The following is a 23,613-nucleotide window of genomic DNA, read 5'->3' as shown; positions in this document are numbered from 1 at the left end:
TTATTCCATTCAGTAAATTAAAAAAAAAATCAGCACTAGAAATAATCTGCGGGCATTCAACTTCATCGAGTGCATAACAAAATTAAAATTACATATGTCCGTTTTACTAAATAATCTAAATTTATATAAAAGAGCAAGCAAAGGAGAACATAAGATCGGAGTAACAACAAATGAATCATTAGTTTCAACTTTTAACAACACAGAAATGCAAAAAAAAACAAAGAATAACACAGGAATACGAACAACATTTACTGATAACTAGGTTTCATTTTTTTAACATGAGAGTAATATGTCAAATAAGTCAACGAATGTCATCATTCGGCTTTCCAGTACCCAAAATTCGTTAATATAAATGTGGAGGCATTTTTTAAATTGATGGGACATATTCAACAACCCAAATCTTTTATCGCCGCCGTCTCATTCCAAAAATCAACCTATTCAGAAATCCTATCTTAAGTTTGTTGACGAAAAAGAAAGGCATTATAAATTAAGTAATAATTTGCTGTATTGCTATGCAACATAGTTTGCTCTCGGACCATCTGAACTTAATTTATCGTCAAACTACACAAAAAACTCATGGTTTGTATATTTATTTGAAAATTATAATGATGCTTCTGCCTGCATTCAATTTCAATTTATTATCACACAAATTATAATTGACTGTTTGTTTAAGAATTTACAACCAGCTTCTTTTTAAGGAGGTAAAAAAGTGAGTTCAGTTTTACTCAGTTAATCAGAATAATGTCACTTTGTTTACCATTCATTGTGACTGTTTGGGTTGGATCTTGTTTACAGCAATGTTTTAATTTATTTTTTTATTTTTGAGACTGTTCAGCAACTAGGTACCTGGCAGCTAAATAAGCGTTTCAAAAGCTTTCAACATAGGCAAAAAAGTACTACTTTTGTTGTAAGCAAAATATTCTATCAAAAATGCAATAAATATAAAACAAAGTTGTGTATACGATCCCTATACACCACAAAAATCTAGTACCAAAGATACACATTGCCACAGTTATATAACAATTATATTTAAGAAAATTAATTTAGTGCACATATATCTTCTCTATACTTCGTCTACTTGATTTTGGAGTGGCATTTATGAAAGGTTGCATCTGCCTTGGAAACAAAGGAAATCCAAGCTTTCGGAATATATGTCCCTACTATATTTAAATTATTTTAATCTCTAGGGAAGTTATAATGCTCATTTTTGAGAGATTTGATGCACCATTCTAGTTATTCCGGAATTAACGAATTTTTGCAGGACGTGTTTTGTAATGGAAAAGTGTAATTTTCGTGGGTAAAGTACGTATTTAGTATTAAGTACCCTGAATTTAAATCAATTTTGAAATGTATAGGGTCTCCATGGGAAAATCGAAAAAAATCTGACAATCTCGCATATATGGCAATTTGGTGGAAATAATCAAAATATGGAACTACCAACAATGGTGATTGTCGTTTTCTAACCTCGAGACATCACAATGGGGAGTTTGTATGCAAAGGAACAAATTCTGTAAATATATTTCGCTTATTTGAAAGTATAATGAAACGAATACATCCATAAAAGCATTAGCTGTGATCTTTATGTTTATATATATCGGAAGGGTCAAATAGTAAACATGACAATATTTATTAGGTGACACAAATTCAATACGTCATGCATTTTTATGGTTTTAAGTATAAAATCTTTAAACTGCACTTGGTACAATATATAAAAAATTAAGCTCGTAATCATAAAATCATCTGTGCTAAAAACTTTCTTCGGAAATCGTTATAATCACCACAAAAATTACAGCGTGAAGATTCTGAATTGAATGTATGTATTAATTTCTACCAACTACATTTTAATATCTTAGGATTTCCATATTCTAAAAGTGTTAAGAACCAAATTTGTTAATATTGGGTATGTATGTTAAATATATGGTGTAGTAATATATAATATCCGTATCTGTAAATGAATTTTAGGAAATTTACTCAAAACTTGCCTTTTTGAGAAAATAGACGTTTATAGTAGGCAGAATTGGAATTGTAAGAAGGGAAAAAAGATTAAAATATCCCTTTATAGTTAAGCATTTTTAAATCAAATATCTCTCATTATGCCATATATTGCCCATACAAATTATTTTTATAGAGAAAAAATGTGCTTTGAGGAAAAATCTAGAAATCTAGAAACATAAAAATGCAATACAAATGCATAAATATAAACCCTGTTTTGAGCTTGGCCTTTATCATAATCACTCAAAAATAATGAAACAAATAGATTTTTATAGATGACAAAAAATTTCACGATCCACAGTTTGAGCAAGGGTAAAGTGAAGAACTCTTCGTAATATGTTTTTCTGCTTTTTAAAATACCGTAAATTTCAATTTTAATGTCATATTCCCAATGTCGCATTTATTCTCAGAAGTAGTTAATTTATTTAGTTAATCAGTAATATTCAAAATTAGGGGAAGCGCTTCACAACATCGGATTCAAATTCAAATTTATCTTTTATTTATGAGCTATTTCACTAAAAAATTTCCATTCTGTTCGAAAACAAACAAGCTAAGTGAGAATGTCAGAATACCTTCATCATTTTTAACTGGGATTGTAGAATATCTGAAATAGAAATATTTATCATATACTTATACCCACATTACAAATGTTGCCAATGATTTTACTATAATTTTTGTCAAGATATTGAAACGTAATAACATTAAGGGAAGAACCGAAATTAAAATTAATTCTCAACATTATATTCCCACATTACATTACATTATACTCCATGATCTAAATGAAGTATTCATCAATGGTAACTTTGTTTTGGGAAAAGATACAAAGCGTACTCTTTAAATGGAACTCCTTTATATTTTTTACTCTAACGTTCATACATCACCAACAGAGCAAAATTCGTCATATGCAATATTAGATTAAAATTGAAATTAACCGAATTATTAGCACATTTCTCTTTCAGAGTTTAAGCAAAAACGGTTTCACTGTTTCTAAAAATTCGCAGAAGGCGCAGAATTCTTCAAAGAAGGCTGTGCCCTGGCAAATAGAAAACTAGTTGTCAAAGTTTTAATGTGTTAATTGTTAGTATCGTTATATCAATTGTTATCAATTATTTAAATTAATTTTACTATATCAGTTATTTGAAAGTGGTTTTTACACATTACTTTGGCATTTAGAATGTCAATTTTTGACAACCGTTTTTAAAAATAAATGGATTGCTACAAATGAACCTATTCCTTGGCCTTCTACGTGACCAGATATAACCTCACTTGATTTCTACTTGTGGGGTTATTTAAAGGACGAAATTTATAAGCCAAGATACCAACACGTTGACGTACAATACGAGAAAAAATTAAAAAGATAGATGGTAGAACAATACTAAAGGCAATTCGTTCAATAGAAAAACGTGCTCAAAATGTATTAAAGTAGGAGGTGCTGTTTTTGAACACCTCTGAAAATAACTTTAATTAATTAGGTTTTTTTTTTTTTTCAATTTTCTTATTTCGCTATTTCTTACTCTCAAATAAATCTTACTCTAAAATAGCTGATAATTCGGTTATTTTCAATTTTAAACAAAGATTGCATATGACACTTTTTGTTCCGTTTGTGATTTACGAACGTTAGAGTAAAAACATACGGGATGTTCTATTTAAAAAGAGTACATTTATCTCATTTATTCCTTACCATACATTCAATTATTTTTCTGTTTTTACCATCGTAATCCGTGGAAAAAATGCTACTCACAACAAAGTTACCAAAAATGAACACTAAATTTATATCAGCATGTATAAAGTAGATCTTTTTTAAAAACGTAAAGTAAGATTTCAGACAAAACATACTATTTTTTACAGTGATGCAAAGATGTATTTTAGTTAATAAATTAAGGAGATATTTTGGAGAGATTTAAATATCAAGAAATTCAGTTTAGGTAGTTTTTAATCCTTTTTAATTTTGTTCGCATTTAAGGTTGTAGTAACCACATAATTGGTTAGTTTGAAAAGGTTGAACAATCACAAACTTTGGCAAGCGTGAAGTGAGAATAGAGCATGAATGAATTTTGGTTAGTCTAATTGTTGCTGCCATATTTGGAACCTTTCACTCATAGTTAATTAAGCAGCAAATTAATTAAAAAAATCTATAAAACACGAAAATATCAACATTAAAGTCACAAACGTATAAAACACAGCGTCAATGTCGAATATTTTTAAAAATGGATATCCAAGATTTTGTTGTTGACATTCATTTATCGGCAAATATTTTCAATCTTTTAAGTAAAACATATATCGCATCCCTAAAAATAAAAAAGGAGCATTTCAATTTAAACGGCGGCTAATCGATCCAACCCAGATCACTTATCTATCCACTGATCGTGAAATGCGATATTGAGTAGTTTCTAGCGGAGCGAGACAAATGTAGCAGGGCGCCATTCGGGGGATGGAGTGCTTTAATTTTAAAGGATGATGATCAAAATAATTGGCTGAGTTGGTAGGAAATTAAGATTCAGTGCGGCACATAACACTTAATTCTCAATACGTGTCCGCGTAAATTTGAAACTGTTGCTGCAGAGAACCACCACAGTCGTATAGAATTCTATTAATAGACTTATTTATTTTTTCTGTATTGAAAAGGCATTATTTAGGCACGGATAAAAAAAAACTTAAGTTGATATTAAGAAATCTTCTTTATATATTCTTGTTTAGACTTCCGGCAGGCATTTTTGCATTTTGTCGGCCAAATGAAATGCATGTTTGAATGAGTTTTGTGCATTTTGTAAAATTGGATTTTAATTTTAATGTTTTAAATACTTTTTTTGTTGCTAGTTGCGTATGAAATTTAGAAATATCAGATAATTTATTAAGACTGTTATTTTAGTCTGCTTTTATTGTGAACTTGACCCATTCTCATGTCTTAGTAAAATGTACAGTAAATGACACCAAGACTATTTGCTAGTGTCATCATTATGATAATTAGATTTCTTGATGTCGAGTATAATTATCCAGATTCACCTGGCATCTAACAAACGTGAATTTTTGTGTACATTTTACACTGAATCTGACTTAAGTACCGGTGACTCAAGAACCGCGAAATTCCGATGTGACTCGAGTCAGTATAATAATGACGCTGGCGACCTGATTCCCTAGGCATGTAAAAATGTATTCTAATGATAGTAGAAAAACCATAATATGCAAGACAATTATAAACTTCCCGGGACAGTCGTTTCGTAAACACTCGCTCCGCAAGTACCAAATTAAACTCGTCACTAAAATGACGTTTATCAAACTTGAATCATAAACCTTATGTAATCATGTATAGGGATTTCGATGCAAAAAACAAGTTTAATACTTCAATTAATCATTTTCTTTTTAATTTTGTACTATATACTTACTATTTATCATTTACTAAAGTGACCTGCAACAGCGTCGTGAAAACCGCAAGCTTGTATGATCGAAAACATTTCCCACAGTAACACTGGCTCCTCCTCAATCATTTAAGATTACGATATGCGGTTTTCTTTAATGCAACTACGAAAATGTTGACAATGTCGTGCATACAGCATTACACTGCAGGCCCAAAGAATATATCTGCAATTGCAGCCGTCCCTAGCGAATTTAACACCAGATTTATATCTGCCTTTGAGAATACGAAAGTGAGTGGGAGAGATTGCTAAAAGTGCTTTTCAGTGTCCTCCAACTTTTATCCATATAAATGTGCCGACTTCAAAAACCGACATTTTATTGCAGAATTAACGTTTACATTTTTCACGATTTATATAATGTTTTATTTTCTCTAAAATGCAGCTATTAAAAAACGACCGAAAAAGATATCCTCAGCCTGTATATAGCAGACAATGAAAAAAAGTAAAAACAAACAGGTTTCGCAAAATGAAATACGAATTATGTATATGCCTACTTTTGGACATCAATTTATTTTTTCTTTATTTTGTTTTTGCGATCAATGAATCAATCAATTTTATCATTTAAAATTAGTAGAGAACATTTTATAAACCGTCTATCACAAGGTTGCATTAATACAAACCTAGAAAATTATATACGGAAATTAATTACCAACTCATTTTTTAAGTAATAGTAATTATTTTGTATTTTTAAATGTTTTCCTTCAGCTTTCGTAATATTAGAGCAGACTCTCTTTATAAAAGCAAACGAATTAAGGTAATACCCAAGGAGTCATATTCCCGAGGGAAACATAAATATCCAGGCAATATCAGATTATTAAAGCAACTCTTTAGAGACTTTTCTTAGACATTTAAACATTAATTCCTCGGACGTCATCAAAATTGCAACTCTGTTGATGTTTCTGCATTTTATACCAGCAAGCAAGTCAAGCAACAAATTACTATATATAAACCTTTTAATTATCCACTGCAAATTTCAAGCTGGTTTTGTTAACTGCGTTATTCCAAAATCGCAGTTGAGGCTCAAGGAAGGGATTTGCTTTGTTGCTTAGAGAGAGCTACTTAACATTTGATTGCTTCAGGTTTATGCTGCTTGCAGTGGATAGTTATTTTTCAAGAAATACAGATTACGTATATAGTCACTTAGGGTTCATTCATTTTGTGCAAATAAATCTCATTTTTCTCGAAAAGGTCATTACTCAGGACCATTTTCGCCAGATGCGTTGTGTGAGCCACCCTGTATAGCTGTGGCATAGTCGGTAAGCAGCTTTGGACGACGTAACAAGCCTCGGTTGTTGCTGTACCTGAAACCACACTTAACGCAGTAAATTGCATTCTCTTTGCAAATCTACAATACTCTGATATTCGGCAATGTACTTAAGATACGCCACGGATCTGAATCAGTTTCATTTCCAACATTTCATAGCGTATCATTCATATCATTCTTAGAATGTCTAGTTTCTTGAATTTTCTCGACTAGAATAAGTATATTACGCAACTAGTAGACTAAACGCCATTTCAGTCACAATGCTTAATAAACGAGCGACTATCAACGTGTTGCATACTATAATACTGTTTCTGCGACCATTATTTTTCGCGTACATTTTAGCAAAACAGCACGAATGCGTTCACTGAGTAACGTATGACTATCAGAACTGACAAACGTTAAAAGACCATGGCTGATGTCTGCCTAAAAGATCCGATCGCTCTCATACCCGTGGCTCATTCACCAGAAATGACCGAAGTGATTCGCAGCAGTATAATCAAGCTGACACGTTCCACCCTTGATCGTTGCATAATTTCGAAAATATTTTGAAAACTGAGCATTTCTCGACGTACAGGGTGTTCCACGACATGAATGCCATAGCTTTGGAGTGTGCCGCTAGAGTGATTTTAAGTAAAAAATGACAAATGAACACACACCCGGAATGCTATTCTAACTGAGCTACAAGCATGTAAAATTTTGAAGACCATTTAAAAGAATTCCCTTAATTTTTTGTTTTATTATTATTTATTTATATACTATTTTATTGAATTAGTTGTTCAAAATGTCCACCCAATTTGCTGTATACAGAGTTTAACTCTTAGAATTGAAGTGGTAACTCTGCTAACAGTCTTAGAACCAGCACGAATAGTTTCTGCAGCATTCATAATTCTAGCTACCAGTCGTTCTCTGTTTTCAATACATTGTGCATAAACTAAAGTTTTCAGTCGTCCCCGAAAAATGTAATCTATGAGATTAAGATCAGGTGATCTTGCTGGCCAATGAACTGCTCTTCCAATGCACAGTTTGGTATAATTTTGATTAAGAATTTCTGATACTTGTCGACCAAAGTGAGGAGGTGCGCCATCGTGCTGAATCCACATTGGCTGTCTTACATTAAGAGGAACACATCCAGTAATATTTCATAACGAAGGGCAATGAGATGCGCTTCAATTATAAACGGACTAGTAAGGCGGAGTTTGTCGTGGATTTTCAAGTGGTCACCAGTGTGAATTCCTGGTGTTATTGATGCCGTTTCGGGTGAATGAGGCTTCATCACTAAATATTATTATCCGACAAATTCATTGATTTCTCAATATTCAGCGCCTACAGGTCAGATGTGGTCGGGTACAAACCGAAATTGTGTAAAGTTCTCCATACTCTCATCCGGAGTAGGTTAAGTGTATTACCTATTCTTCGGGCACTAGTACAAGGTTGAGCTTCAATCGTATTAAGTATTGCCTCTTCTTCAGCAAGTTCCCTGTTTAACAGGATGTTCAGAAGTTGACTGTTTCTCTCAAACATCCAAACAACTCTGCACGGCACCCTACGAGTGGGAAATGGTCCACCATATTCAACAACTGGCGCTCGTCTGTTCCCTTTATACAATCCATAGAGAAAATGAATGTTGGCGTATTCGAAAAACTAAACATTGTACCTTGAAGAATATTTTAATGTAACGCACGAAAATAAACACGCAACATTAATTTAATTGACGTTTACTGTCACAATACATAAGACCTGGACTGTTTTAATAATAATATTAACTGCCGAACGTAATACTGAAGCAACTAATTCAATTCAATTTAACATTTCAAACGCGTATAGGTCAGTTAGGATAGCGGTCAGGGTATATGTTTAGTTGACATTTTTGACTTGAAATCACCCCAGCAACACACTCCCAAGCTAAAGCAGTCATGTCGTGGGATACCCTGTATATTAGGTATGAAAAAATTTCTTAACTTAACCCTAGAATAAGCAGTTAAATTTATTAAGCCTTCCAGGTAGTAACAAAAATTGGAGTATAAAATCCGCTTGAATCTATCCTACCAATACACGACTTTTCCCCCCAAATGTATGACGTAATTGATGTGGCATTTGCAGGCAAAAACTAATTATTACCTTCTAAAGCAGGGTTATAGTAAGATTTATCTAGCCATAGTGTGTTTTATATCTCGATAACGAAAATTGTTCGTTAAATGTAAGGTGCTTAAGTTCAGATCGCGTGGGATGGGGGATGTGAGGGAAAACTGCACGATTGATTATGAAATTAATGACTAAGTGTTTTTGATGGGCGATATAAACCGGCGTTTAGTTTTAGTTTAGTCCCAAATGGTTGAGTTTAAGTTGCAGTTTGCTTTGGGTTTTTTAATTTATTATGGTATCGACCCTAAACCGAGTTTTAGTTCTGATCATTAGATTAGTAGAAAAAAGAATAAAATTTATACAATATAATCAAAACAAAAAAAATTATTAAAATTTAACGTTTTTTTTTCAAAAAAGAAAAAACGTGTTTTCCATTCCTTGGGCAAAAAACTATAGTGTTTACAAACAAGAATCTAAGTTTAAACGAATTTGTTATGCTTAAGTATTCAGAAAAAGATGTAGTGAAACAGAATTTGCAGTTGATATAAATAGGTAGATAGAAAGTTCAAAAAATTATTAAATATTTTTTCTTGTCAAACTTGATCCATTTTATATTGGCATCCATGGCCCGGTGTTTAACCTCGCCTTTGGCGATATAATTGTCCCTTGTACGGTACCACACAAAATTCTGTGAAAAAATACACTGGAATACAATTGAATCGCTGTGAAGTGGGCTAAAAATCGATGACATAAATTCGTGAAAACACCGAAAACAAATCCCGTTATCGTACGATACATCTAAATATAATCTTAGATGCTGTAAATCCGGAATGCTCTTTAAATCGGTATTGTTAAGCTGGAAAGCAGCAAGCGTGCGCATTTGCCTTGATTTGGCCAATCCTTGTCAGTTCCGGGTTTCGGAATATTGATATTTGTACTCGAAAAGCTGAATCTCAGACAGTAGGTTTAGACAAATTGAAAAGTTGCAGTGCACGACATAGCTAGTTTTCTAGGTGCCGTTTCAGTTCATATTATTTATATATTCTTTTTTAAGCATAATAATTTTTTTTCTTCTTTTAATTTAATTTAATTACAATGGTTTTTATACTTTTTGTTAGTTATAGAACTTTTCAATTTACGTAAATCAGTTTTTACCAACTTCGCTAAATGTAATCTTTAGATTTTAACACTTTTTCTGGTTTCGTGAACGCTAGAGACGTTTTCTCATTTCCTGTCAGTCGCATTTAATGCTTAGACCAATCGAGAAGCCTTTTTCCTTGTTGTCTTGATGTACATTTATGCCAGGTAATACAGCTGCAACCGAATCTACTAAAATGTATGAGATTATATTTATTTATACTTTATCTCCGAAAGTTATCTCAACTTGCCCTTAATAATGACAATTTTCTCAAGCACTTTTTGTTCCTATTTTTGTTATAGTAAATATGTTTAACGTATACGTACACCGCGTGCCAAATAAGACAACTCAATATACGATCATGAAACCCACAGAAGATACGAAAAAAAGTTTCTTACAAAAGTTTTTTGAACTCTCCTGAATATTTAAAATATTATGTTTATTATTATTATAAATTAAAAAGCGTCCCCCCGACATTAACTTTGTTATTTTAAATGGAACACCCAGCATACATAGACATTTTTGGAATCCTTGATTAAAATAAAGGTCACTTTCTTAAGAAATTCCTATTCAAATTTTGCATGTCTTAGGCAGAAATTGAGGTTATGTGTTTTTTTTTTCATATTTTGATAGCCCCATATAAAATCAAGTTGTGACGCTATTGATTCAGGTAACCACAGACTAAGAAGATGATGCACTACTCAATCACTTTGACAGGTGCGCCTCAGCTTATACAGAGTGCCCCAAATAGGTGGTGGCGTTGTGGCCAATTCAATTAACAAATTCCAAGATTTTCAAAAAGAACACCCTATATTTTTATCCAGTTTCAATTCTCGGGTAAAATATAAGGTAAGTTTGTAATTTATCATATATTTAAATTTTTCTTACTTTTTGAGATATTCGAGGGTTAAGATAACACCCGTATTAATTCTTGTTGAATTTAAAGCTGCCCTCATTAGGTCACTTATTGGCAATATTAAGTATTTTTTGAATAGCAAAGACATCATACTACTTCTCTGAAAGATACAATACTCCAGATATACGACTAAAACGTATTGCTAGCAATACAGATTTAATAAAACTTCAGCTTGATTGCAAATACCATATAACAAGAATAAGTAAGAAAGGTAACAAATTAAAAAAAAAAGTTAACCAAAAATTGTTCGCTAATTCGGTTCATAAAGTTTAGTTAAAAATGTTTCTCTCGAAATGCTCGTTTCATCTGCCATCAACACAATAAAGAAATATCAAAGTATTTAAAAATGTAGTTGGCCATGACATCACAATAATTTTTTTTGACGCATTAGGGTATAAACAAACTTTGACATTTCTGTTTGTTAAAAAAAATGACAAATAATAATCTAAGCCGCAAAGTTCAGTAACAATACCAACTTGAACTTTCAATTTGCACAGTGAACTCTTCACAAAAAACTAAGTGCACATTTGAAGACTTTTAAGGGGTAAAGTTTGTGTATATATACATACATGTAATCAGAAGATTGGTGATTTTCGACCTTGTAAAGCGGTTGTGTGCAGCTCAGCTACCATTACAAATTGACTTAAAACTAATTTCATAGAAACGACAGCTAAGGGTGGCACTTTTATTAAAATAGAGTCTCTTAAATATTTTTGCTTAAATTGTTTAAGTTTGATTAGCTCATGGCCATCCGTTTATCAAGTTTTCCTTATTTGGTATTTTAAATTGCAGATGAAATAATTTGATTGAAAATAATTACTAATCTTTATCCAACTCATTATCTAACTACTGAATTGAAATGACAACAAAATGTTTATAAATAACATTTTAATCGGGAACGGACAAATTGGTAATGACAACTGAACGACCCAGTTACAGCAACAAATATTTTCCCTTTGATCCTTTCATTAGTTGGAAACGCATAAAATGCAGAAATTTTTACGTAATAACATTTTTTTATTTCATTTGATGGATGATTTTGATAAGTTTTCCTGCGTACCAATTTATTTTGATTAACATGCTGGGCGGAATAAAGGTATCTAATATATACCAGTGAATACATTGGTGGATGATTTATTTTGAAAAAAGTGTCTTTTTCCGTAGATAGTGATACGCACATTTTTCAAATCAAGAATAATCTAATATTAAGATTTTTAATTATGTTAAACAATTAATTTTTTTGTTAGCATCAAAATTACAGAACTTTCGAAATTTTTATTTTGAAATGCTAAAAAGTATATTCATATTTCTAAAATAGTTACAAGGGAGCGTAATTGATGTGTTAAATTTTAAACAAAAATATCTAATGTTAACAATAGTCAAAGTGGGTACTGAGCTGAGCTGAGGGCTTTTCCTAGACTGTCAATGGTGCTATAAGAGACGGGATTGTGATTGCTCAGGTGGAGTTTTATGAAAATCCTGGAAAATTAGTACGAGTTTTTATACGTTATTAGGAAGGCAAATAAAATGGCCCAACAACCCAATGAAAACGGCATCTCAATATCTTTATCATAACCTAAAAAAATATAAATAAAAGAACTCAACGGATTTTGGGAAAAAAAACTTTACGGGTTGTTATTAAGGCTTAATTATCTCGAATTAAGCAAATATAACGCAAATTTATTATCTAGGATTGTAAGTGATATTTACAATCAAAATATTTTTTTAATTTTTATGTTTAAAATTTTTTTTAATAACTTCGATGGGCACCAAACTACTCCGTAGCTGACATTTTTATGATTTGACATGCTATTTTCTTTTTATTTAATATTATTTTTCCATTAAAAATAACATTTAGTTACTGAATTGTTGGAGACTAACTAACTTTACTAACTATTGACGTATCGAAAACCATTTAAAAAATGAATGATATTTTAGTAGAGATTTTTTTAATTATAATTATCAAGATTATCATGAAAACAAAAAGTTTCTACCAATTATATAATGAATGTGCGAAAAGCGTAATTTTTCTGTCACTTTTGTTACCTACAGCTGCGAGCCATTTCGGACATTTCCGGGAAATTACCCACGACTTGAATTTTGGCGTTTGTCAATTCTGACTGTTTTGTCACACGTCACTCAGTGAGTGTATATGTGATGTTTTGCAAAAATTTCCTCAAAAACTAATGGTCGTAGAAAAAGTATAGTATGCAACACATTTGATAAACTTCTTTAGTCACTTGTTTATTAAGAAGCTCCCTGCTCACCGTTACTGGTTCACACTAGAAAGTTTTGTGGAAACCGAGTTTTAAAATTTTATTTAATAAACTTTTATCCAAATTTCTAGGATCGTCTATTTCTCCAATAACGTACTTTCTTAATGGGATAAATATTATATATGTAATAAAAGCAAATCTTGTATATAATTATAGATGTATTGTTAGTTTTGTTTCTTCGACAATTGATAAGGACGTCAATCCGAGTCTAATGTCATTCGTTATATGATAGTTTCTTTTATGTACGATACTTCCAGTATACAGGGTGTCCCGTAACTAATAGTACATGTTAAAATAGGAGATAATTTAGCTAAAAACATTACGATATAACGAAACTTATCTTAGTCCAAAAGTTGATATTAACCGTCAAATTTGCAATGTCATTTTTGTTTTTTTTTTAATAATTCCTGAAATAATCGAGCTTTTTACGCAAAATTTGGCAAATCGCGGTTTTTGACATGAAAAATCCATAATTTTGGGACAAATTGTAGAGTGCACTGCGTATGGTACTTCTCGTTCATTTGATAAATCGTAATTTTTTTGGGACTTAGTGAATACCGATTTTTAATAAACATATCATTTTATACACCTTTTTTTACACAACAAAAATACCTTTTAAATTTCTCTCTGTGTCGCCGTTTTCAAGTTTCGAGTTTTCTGGTTTGAAATTATAAGTACAACATTACATAATATTTAAAATTTCGATTTTTTATGCCATCAATTTTAAAATAACCTAGATAAGGCATTTAACTGTGCTAATATGGTATTACAGACAGTAACAAAGCTTTTAATATTATTTATTTTGAGATTTTTATGACAAAAACTTCGACTTCAATGAAATCAATTTCATAGGAATCCAAATTTAATTTTAAATTAAAACCAAATCAAAAATAAAAAAAAGATTTCTATTTGGCAATAAATTCACTGTGACCTTTCAGATACACGTCAAAATCAATAGGATTGAAATCTGGACTTCTAGGCGGTCAAAATGTTTGACTGCCATAATCAATCCAACAATAAGGAAAGTGATTATTTAAATTGTCTCTCTCTAAAAAGTGATGCACAGCTTGCTATTTAACTTTTGGTGGTAATTTAGATATAATATAATTATCTGTTTCGCACCAAACGTTTATTTTAAATTGCCGACGAAAACAAGCAGATTCCAATCTGCACAGGAGTAAAGTTAAAGCTTTTCTTGGTGGAAAAGTCTACAAACTGTTGATTTGCTCACACCAGTTCGATTAGACGAATGAATCTTCATTTTCGAATTCTCGCCCAGCAGAGGCAGTCGGAACCAACAAATTTCGGCGAGTTCCCTATAAATTTGCTTAAAAAATTTGAAATCGGGGCCTATCGATTTGGAAACATCTCCAAATAGTGTCTATGATCTCGACGACCATGATAATTGTCTTGTGCTTATAAACATATTTCCCCGTTGGAAAGAAGTTAAGTCACTATCGAACAACTAACCAAAACTTTTTAAAAACACCGAAAATTCACCAGAAGCTAAGTGCCTTTATCGCATTTCTTTTAGTCAAAGCTTACTTTGAAAAATTTTGCAGGTATTTTATAGTGTCAGTTTTCGTCAGAGCCCACTTCGCACTATCTTACTGTCTTTTATTATGATTATGACAGTCAAAGCCTACTTTGAACTATTTGACATCTTTATATGAAACTGTTCATTAGTTTTAGAAATTTAAAAGGTACGCTTTTAGACTAACATAAGTTTCGTTAAATCGTAATAGTTTTACCTCAATAATCTCCTATTTTTCCATGTGCCGTTAGATATGGGAGACCCTGCATTCGACAACCTGCAATTAGGTGCTGATTTGACACTGATTATAGATGGATGCTTCATTCAAAAAGGTATAGTCTGTCTCAATCTTCATCGTCTTGGCTTTGGGATTTATTCAACAAGAAACTTTAAAAGAAACCTGTCTACTTACAAAAACGTCAATATCATCGAAAATGAATAAAACTAGTGATTTTAAAACTCACTGTATAGACAATAGTAATCAGCACCTAATAAGAAGGAAAATATATTGTCTTTATGAAAGCGAAGTTCTTCCTACTTTGGATAAACTAAAAAAGAAGCTAGAAGAAAATGAAACCAATATAATAAGTAAGCTGTGCCACCATCCATACAGTTGTTTGTAAAATGGGATTTAAGTACCGGAAAATAGACAAAAGGCAAGCATGAAATCTTGCTGACGTTTCGCCAATCATCCTGTTGGCTTCTTCAGAGTTTGAGTAAAACTGTAGTAGGTAATAAAAATAATTTGTAATTTTATTTTAGATTGAAACATAAATACATACATAAATAAATAATTATTGTTTAGTATCTTTCCTAACAAAACCCCAAATAATTAAATTCTAAGCAAAGTACGGACCTGTTCGGCCACATTTCATTCTTACAGCTTGCCCGGGTCTTTCCTTAATTCTTATCACTTCCACTTTCTCATATCTATGAACAGACTTTACAGAGTAAAATGCAAGCCACTTTCAGTCAAGCTCTGAAGAAACCAACAAGATGATCGGCGAAACGTCAGCAAGTTCGACTCAGCAAAAACCGACGCAGGAGAAATCCAGAAGTTTTGTAAAAATTAGAGCAGAAAATGTTACTCGTATTTTAAGTTGCAGTGTTATAAATTTGATAAAAAATGTAATTAATAACATACCAATTGACAGCTGAAAAATGGGTACAGCACATTATAGAAATTGAGGACTCTTACATTTCTATACAAAACAACATAAATCCTATTAAAATCAATCTCAATGACGGCTATGATAGTGAAACAGAATTAGATTTAGACATTTAGAATAAACAGATAATTATGTACACATATTTGTAGCTATGAATTTATTGTATATATAAATAAATAAAAAAATCATGTGATTACCAAAACCTTTGAGAGTCCGTCCCTAATGTTCTGTCCTTTATTATCTACCGGACCCGAGTCTTATTGCCGTCGGCAGGTAACTTCCATAATTGCGGGCAAAAGTCAGCACGATGAAGATTGAGACAGACTGTAACTTTTGCTAACGTATCGATATTACTAAAATATATGGATATTTCATTGAAAGAATAGTATGGGAATGAATTCGTAGAATTCGTAGAACACCTGCATGTAAAAATTACAACAATTTTGTTGCGTTAACACAAATAATAAACGAATATAAGGGACATGGATCAGTTTCCAGACGTTCACTTTCATTTTTAAATAATATTATATAATAATTTAAAATACGCCCAAACTAAAACAACAATGTTGAAGTGACCTTTATCACTAGCAGTAGATCACTAGTTTTATCAAAAATGATCCTGCTGATTTCCTGTACAAATATCATAATTATACTGTTGCGATCAAAACCGCTCACTAAAAGCTGTTTCCTAATTTTATCGGCGAAAATCGCTTTATTTATCTTTCTAAACAATCCCGTCACGCGCTATGAACAAGTTTACCAAACGAGAATTATTCGTAATTTATCATCACGTTTCCCTATATAAACTTTAATAATCAGCGCGTTTCTCTAACATAAACTGTCAAATTAATTTGCTCGAAGTAGCAACTATTGAACAATAATTTGGGGATTGTGGATGTAAGCGGTTGCATCAAACCACAACATACTTGCACAGTAGCCACAGTAACGGAGCACATAGCGAATCAGTTTTAGTACGGAATTTTAGGTATGCCTTGAATCAAAATCACTGAAATAATTTGCGGGACCATTTTACTTTTCAATCCTCTACCGTTATCTTAGGTATGTGCGAAATTATTTCGATTGGCAAGCAGCAAAATTTGCGCGTTATGTTCGTTAGTCTATCTATGTATCCGATATTGATGGATCGCTCGTCTAGGTTAAATAATTGTATCACAGCGGTTAGTTCCATTTATTAATTTTCAAAATTTCGCAATGATTAATTTTCACAATAACTTTAATAGCCTTGCACATGATTTGTCGGCCGATCTATATCAGTAACAGTTAAATCATTCTTCTAATTTTTGACAAACGACTAGGCTATATGGATTACAATAATATGCGCTATAAAAGGAACTCATAGTTTGATGTATGTACAAGTGAATATATAATATTTCTGAAAATGGTCAGAACCATGGCTGTAGAATAAATTAATTGTACTTCAATTTTAACTTAAACTCTAATGATAGTTTAAACTGAATATCACCAAATTCTCCTTTTTATTTTTGACTATAGAAAAAAAAAATCATGATAATGTCGACAATCAGCTTTTATATTGAAAGAAGAGATGCCATTCGGTTAGACAAATATACGGATTGTCCCATTTGAAAAGGGTAGTTTTTTTTTCCAAAAATAAATCTGACTTAATATAGCTTCAATAATAAAGAAGTAACATTTCTGATTTCTTTCAAATTTTATATCTTCTCTTATTGTGAGCGGGCTTGAGCAATGAGATATGACACATGAGACATGGATATTTGAAAATGATACAATTAGTCAAATTTCAAATTTCAGTGGAAACATAAATTATGGATGTCACTTTACATACTTTATAGCACGTATTTAACTTGTCTGACATGTTGCATAACATTTTTCTCTGTATTCGGTGTGTTTTTGGGTACATTTTTGCAAAACAACACGAATACATTCACTGACATGACCGTCTTAATTGACAAACGTCAAAATTGAAACCGTGCGGTAAAATTTCCGAAAACATCCGATTGCTCCCAAACCCATGCAATAAAATCCCGGAAATATCCGAAGTGGCTCGGATCCGTGGGATACGAAACTGGTGCTATAAAGTGACGCTTTCCGCACGTTAGGCGGTGCGTAATTAGATATTTTACAGTAGAAAGTATAGTAGAAAAATATATTTAAAAAAACAATCACAGTGTATAAACATTTCTTGAGGGAATCGTAATACGACACAATATATAGGATGTTCAATTAAAAAATATATATTTTGGTATTGTAACTAATATGCAATACCCTGTACAATTGAGAATGATTTAAAATATTGGTATTTAAATTTTATAGAATAAATAAACTAGATATAGTAGTTTGCCACACTGCGTCACCATGTATCCGTCTGATATTTCAAAAAGGTTTAAGGGTGTGCAAATTAGATTCACTTGGCCGAGAGGCACATACATTTCTACGGTTTTCCTAAATTACGCGATTTTAAGAAGTGAACGCTCTGGTTAACTTGTAAAAGCAAATTAAAACAGCTTCCATCTAAGCCCTTAATTACTCTAATGCATCCACGTACTTGAAAATCACTTGCTGAAGGCGTGAATTTTGATTTTGTAGTTTACGAGCGGGTTTAATGTATTTTCTTATAAAATAATAGATAAATAACATTGTATAGTTATTGGTATTCCATAAAATATGTAAATGTGACTGTAGTATCTAGAGTACCTACGTGTCGCCTATATGAGTTTTTGTTAGCATTTGGCAATCTTTCATGCGACCTTGACTTGATATACATATGTAATAGCTCAATAGTTTACTTAATTTTTTTTTTGATAGTTGGTCTGCCAAATTGAATAAACTGTTGTCTTCTTTTATTTCTTGTCACCTGGAATATTAGGTACTGTTTGCCCTGCTTATTGGCATTGGTATTGGTATTAAATGGTGGCACCCTCGCGGACGTCGAAGCACTTAGGTCGCCAGATGGGCCCGTTGTGTCCCCAGACCGCTCTAGAAGGCGTCCAGAATGTCGCCCCTCCTATATAAGGTCACCAACTCCTTTAGCCCAATACCGTGCACTGAGTCCGGATCGATCAGGGCCGTTCCGAAGACTCCCAATCTTGCCCATGTCAAAGCAAGGTGAGCAGATAATACGGGTCTCCCCTTCCATGCACCACCTGCACTCCGGGTCGTCTCCAATGCCTAGCAAGTAAAGATGCCTCCTAAGACTGCAATGTCCTGTGTTCTACACTCCCTTCTGGTCAGTCTAAGCAGCTCCCTGGTCCGAGGGAGGGCGGGCCTATCCATCATCCAGACCTCGCCTGTCTCATTCCCGGAGCATCTCTCCAGCCCACCGCGGCCCGGTCTCTCGCCCAGGCTTCCAGAGTTCCCCGCCTCACACACGGGGCGATCCCCAAGTGCGGCTCTGGTCCCATATGCCTATGCGATTAGCCCTACCTGGCTAAGGCGTGCGCGTGCTGCCTCATTGCCCCGGATACCGGTGTGACCCGGGACCCAGACCAATGTGACCTTCCTCTCCTCAGTACCCCCTCGGCACTCCTTTATCAACAAGGAGCGCGTACGCACTGACTTCAGCGCCATAAGTGCTCTCCGAGCAGAAGAAGAGCCTTCTGCTTCCGTGGTCGAACCGAACCACCTTTCCGGTCGCAATCAATAAAGCGAAAATTTCCGTCTGAAACACAGTGCAGTACTGACCCAGAAGGACCGACAAGCTCGATCCCGTTGTTTCGCAATACGCTCCAGCTCCGGCCAAATCTCCCATTCTGGACCCGTCCGTGTACCAGAGAAGTCCATCCAAGGAACCAACACTGCCCTCTCTTCACTCTTCTCTTGATGGGAAGAGAAAGGTCCATTTGTCATACAAGGTCATCTCGGGAATCATAACGTCATTCGGCATGTCCATGACCCCGCGATCCCCGGGCCAGCCCTCTCAAATGTCGTTCGGGCCCCGATTGCCCTTCTTAATAGTATATTATGCAACGCATTTGATAAACACCACTTTACTGATGAGTTTGGTTGATTTTGCAGTGCAGTGTAACTTTATTCTTCCACTACTATTACTTTTCGGATACATCTTTGCAAAAGCGGACGATTCAAAATACCATCACTTACGAAAGTCACTAAAACCAAGCACTCATGTACCGCAAAGGTACGAAATGAATCATGGTTGTCCAGCATCGCCGGACTAATTAAAACCAGTCTGAAAATAAGTATTTTCGAATGGTAAGGAACTAATCATTGTTTCGCGAGAAGAAAAAGCAAGCACGCTGTATCTACGTACAAGATATAATTACAATGGTGACAACAAGATAAATATAAAAAGTATTCTTCAGTGTAGCAATAACTCGACGCAGATATCCGGTACCTATCAAGGTTTAATATCTTCTGTAATTTGACTAGCAGGTGCATGGCGTCGATGACATCTTGTAGCTGTAACGGTGTTAGGGTCCTGCTTGTTTGACCAACATAATAGCTTGGACAGGATGTTGCAACGAACCTGGTGTTGCTTCGATGTCTGTTACTGGCTGGAAGACCTCCTGTTTGAAGTTTAAGTTCAATTGACGGTGGAAATGTTTTTACTGTTGTAGATATTGAAGAAAAAATGCATCTAAAAGATGTTCGTTTCGCTGTTGCGCCACTTGTTGTTTTTGGTTTTAGTTTCAATATGTGTGTTAACTTCGATTGGTGTCGGATTATCCGTACTGATAAGTGTTATCCTTTTCTTTCTGCTTCTTTTTTTTAATTGTAAGATTAGTTTTTACGTCCCATGTAAATATTTAATATGATTTATATTTAATATTTCCAGTAATTGGGTCACTTTACCAATTGCAAATAAAGTGCTATTATTACTATTATTATACTTATTATTACCACAGCAAAACACTAGTACTCAACGCGCATCGCTCACTGCTCGCCAATGTGCACGCGACCTTAGTTCTTTATAATTTTGAACTCGCAATATTCTATATTCTTATAGCGGCCACCTGTACAGTAGAATAATGAACTGCACGCAGAGACTTGCGAAATATCGACGATGCACGATCGCACGTAGGTCCGGTATTGACCGGCTTTTAATTCTAGTTCCTAAATTCTCGTCGGATTTTTAAAATTCGATGCGTACCGTCCTCCCATATGTGCGTTGCTTGCGTTTTTTTCCGATGTGCATGCATAATTGGGTATTTAACTAGGGAGTAGAAAAAATATGTTATCGTGGAATTAGGATTGTCACAGACCTAAAGTTAAGGTATTTTATTAACTATTTTGTTAAGAAATGACAACAAGTAGTCACATTATGAGAAAGATGGGTTCAGTCTCAAGTTCAGTACATCGAGATCTGAAAAAAATGTTCTTACACCTAATCAGTAAATTACTGGAAATCACCAGTAGTGAAAAAATAACATATTACTTTATATCTCAGAAATTTCAAAGTCTTTTTTGGACTGTGGCAGAAATTCCCGCATCTCTGAATGACTTTCATGCTCTTGAATCTTGTTCGCTTAAAGTGACGTTCACTCGTCATTACACAAATGTGGAAAATTCGACATTAAAGTGAAGGCCGGTGTAGAAGTGCTCCTGGATTAAACTCAATTTAACCTTATTGCAGACAGGGAGTTCAGTGTAAATAGGTGAAAAACAAAAATATATTGTCTACCACCCCTGCCAGCTGGAAATGATATTCAGGTATCCCCGCATCTGATTTAAGCTCGAGAATTTGTTTGTAAGGTTTTGTTTACAGCAATTAGTACTCCACTTCTATCACCCTTTGTTGAAGCTGTGGCTTTGCTCTATCTATCTCTCTCTTTCGCTGTCTTTCTCTCGCTCTCGGTCGCAAAGAACGCGTCGAACACCAGAGAAACAATTTATTAGGAGGAACACCACTATTTACTGACGTAACGAGGGAAAATAAATGCCAAAACGTGATCGGTGTTAAATACGGTTTAAAAGAAATAAAGTTAGAAATATGGAACGCCAGTGCTTTGGATCGGAAATTTTAGTGTCACATAAAACTATATACAAGGAGTTACAATTTATCTTTGTAATTTTGTAATGCACTTTTTGCTTAAATATTCTTAGTAGTTCCTGATTCTAATATTGTCTACGTCATTTGTAGTCCAGAACAGACTTTCATAAAGTGAAAGTGAAGTGAATAATTTTGACTTAATTTATAGCTGTTCAGAAAGAAATTTGCAAATGCATTACAATCAACAAGAAAGATGTTTCGTCAATAGGGAAGAATAAATTGGGGAACAATATATGGAGAAGCGCAATGATTTTTATTTTACTTATAGGTTAATTTCTTTTATAGTTAGGTTGTAGATTCAATTATTTGCTTATATTCTGTTATATACCTATAGGTTTTAGTTTTCCTTTAACTTTTGTTAGTATCCACCTTGTAGTTGGCCTTACTGAATATATTATTTAGAAATAGCCGCCCTAACGAACGAATTATAATTATGGACTTTGTGGTTGTTAAGTTAAACATTCTTAATATAAATATATCAATAAACCTTGCGAAATCGAGGTAATTAATCTCATAGGGTTTTTTGTCAAAATTGGGAAAATACTATAAGAAGTGTATATGTATCGGTATAGGTCAGATTCCAACCCATTAATGTCATCAATAGACGTATATAATCAGCAAAGAATTTAACATTATAAACTGATGTATCCAGCAATATCAATGATCATTAAGACCCAACTGAGATCTAAGCAAGAATAAAGACAGCCCGAGAAGGGTTAATAAAGTTTACTATAAATCATTTCACTAGACCTAGCGGTTCTCAATCGAATAGCCAAAGATAAAGACATAAATTAGAGTTTTCTGGTCATATAACTAAAACCAAAACGTACCAGAAGAGTTAATGAATTGAAAGAGTAGCGAGCTCAAACGGAGTGGTTGTTACAATATACATAGAGACAATCCGACATGGCATTTTAATTGTATCTTGCATCTTTAAAAGTAATTAAAACTCCCATTTTCAACTTTACTTACCAACAAGTACTATACCTTAATTATTATTACCTTATTTCTTTTATTATTTAGCAAATTGTGCAAAAGTAGGTTTAAAAAAATTGCAAATGGCTACAGAATCTAAAACATGTCTTCCACTCCCACTCTCCGAATACTAATACCCAGTTATGCACAAGTTCAAGGTGCGGAAGTGTCCGTTTGGGTCGTCACTGTCATAAGCTGCTTCGCGCATTTTAGTCATTTTATTTTGAAATTTGTCAATTACGATTACATCACACATCACTCAATGCATTCGTGCTGTTTTGCAAAAATATAGGCAAAAACCGATTGTCGTAGAAAAAGTATAGTATGTAACAAGTCTAATAAACTGCTTTAGTCATCGGCCTATTAAGCGCTCGCTCCGCTCTTACCAAATCAAACTCATGACTAAAATAGAGTTTCTCGAACTTATTGCATAATATACTATTAATAATATTAGTTTTTTATATTTTTTACCAAAAGAACGCTTTTTTCTTCAGAATATTGCATATACACAGTCGCTTAAAATGTTCATTGTATATTTTGACATCAGATGACCAAGGTTATTGAAAATGCAAAAACTAAAGTTACACCCAAAGATATCGGAAGGAATACTTTGAATAAAAAAGCAGTGTTTTTTATGACATTTTAGTGCTGTATACAAAATTTGGAACGAAAATAAACTTTTTCCCATCCCTTACAAATAAAAAAAAGATTACTAAAAAAATCCAGGCGAACGCCTTTTTTTTGTTTCTTATTTTTAAGTTTAAGAATTTCTTTTTGCGTTTGCGCCCTTTGTATCTTAAGTTTGGAATTTGGAATCCAGAGAAGTTATGTGATGCAATGTTATGTC

The sequence above is a fragment of the Cylas formicarius genome, unplaced genomic scaffold (genome assembly GCF_029955315.1).
Source record: "Cylas formicarius isolate icCylForm1 unplaced genomic scaffold, icCylForm1.1 PGA_scaffold_10__41_contigs__length_53128322, whole genome shotgun sequence".
In the NCBI taxonomy this organism is placed as follows: Eukaryota; Metazoa; Arthropoda; class Insecta; order Coleoptera; family Brentidae; genus Cylas; species Cylas formicarius.
Note: the sequence above shows the minus strand (reverse complement) of the source record.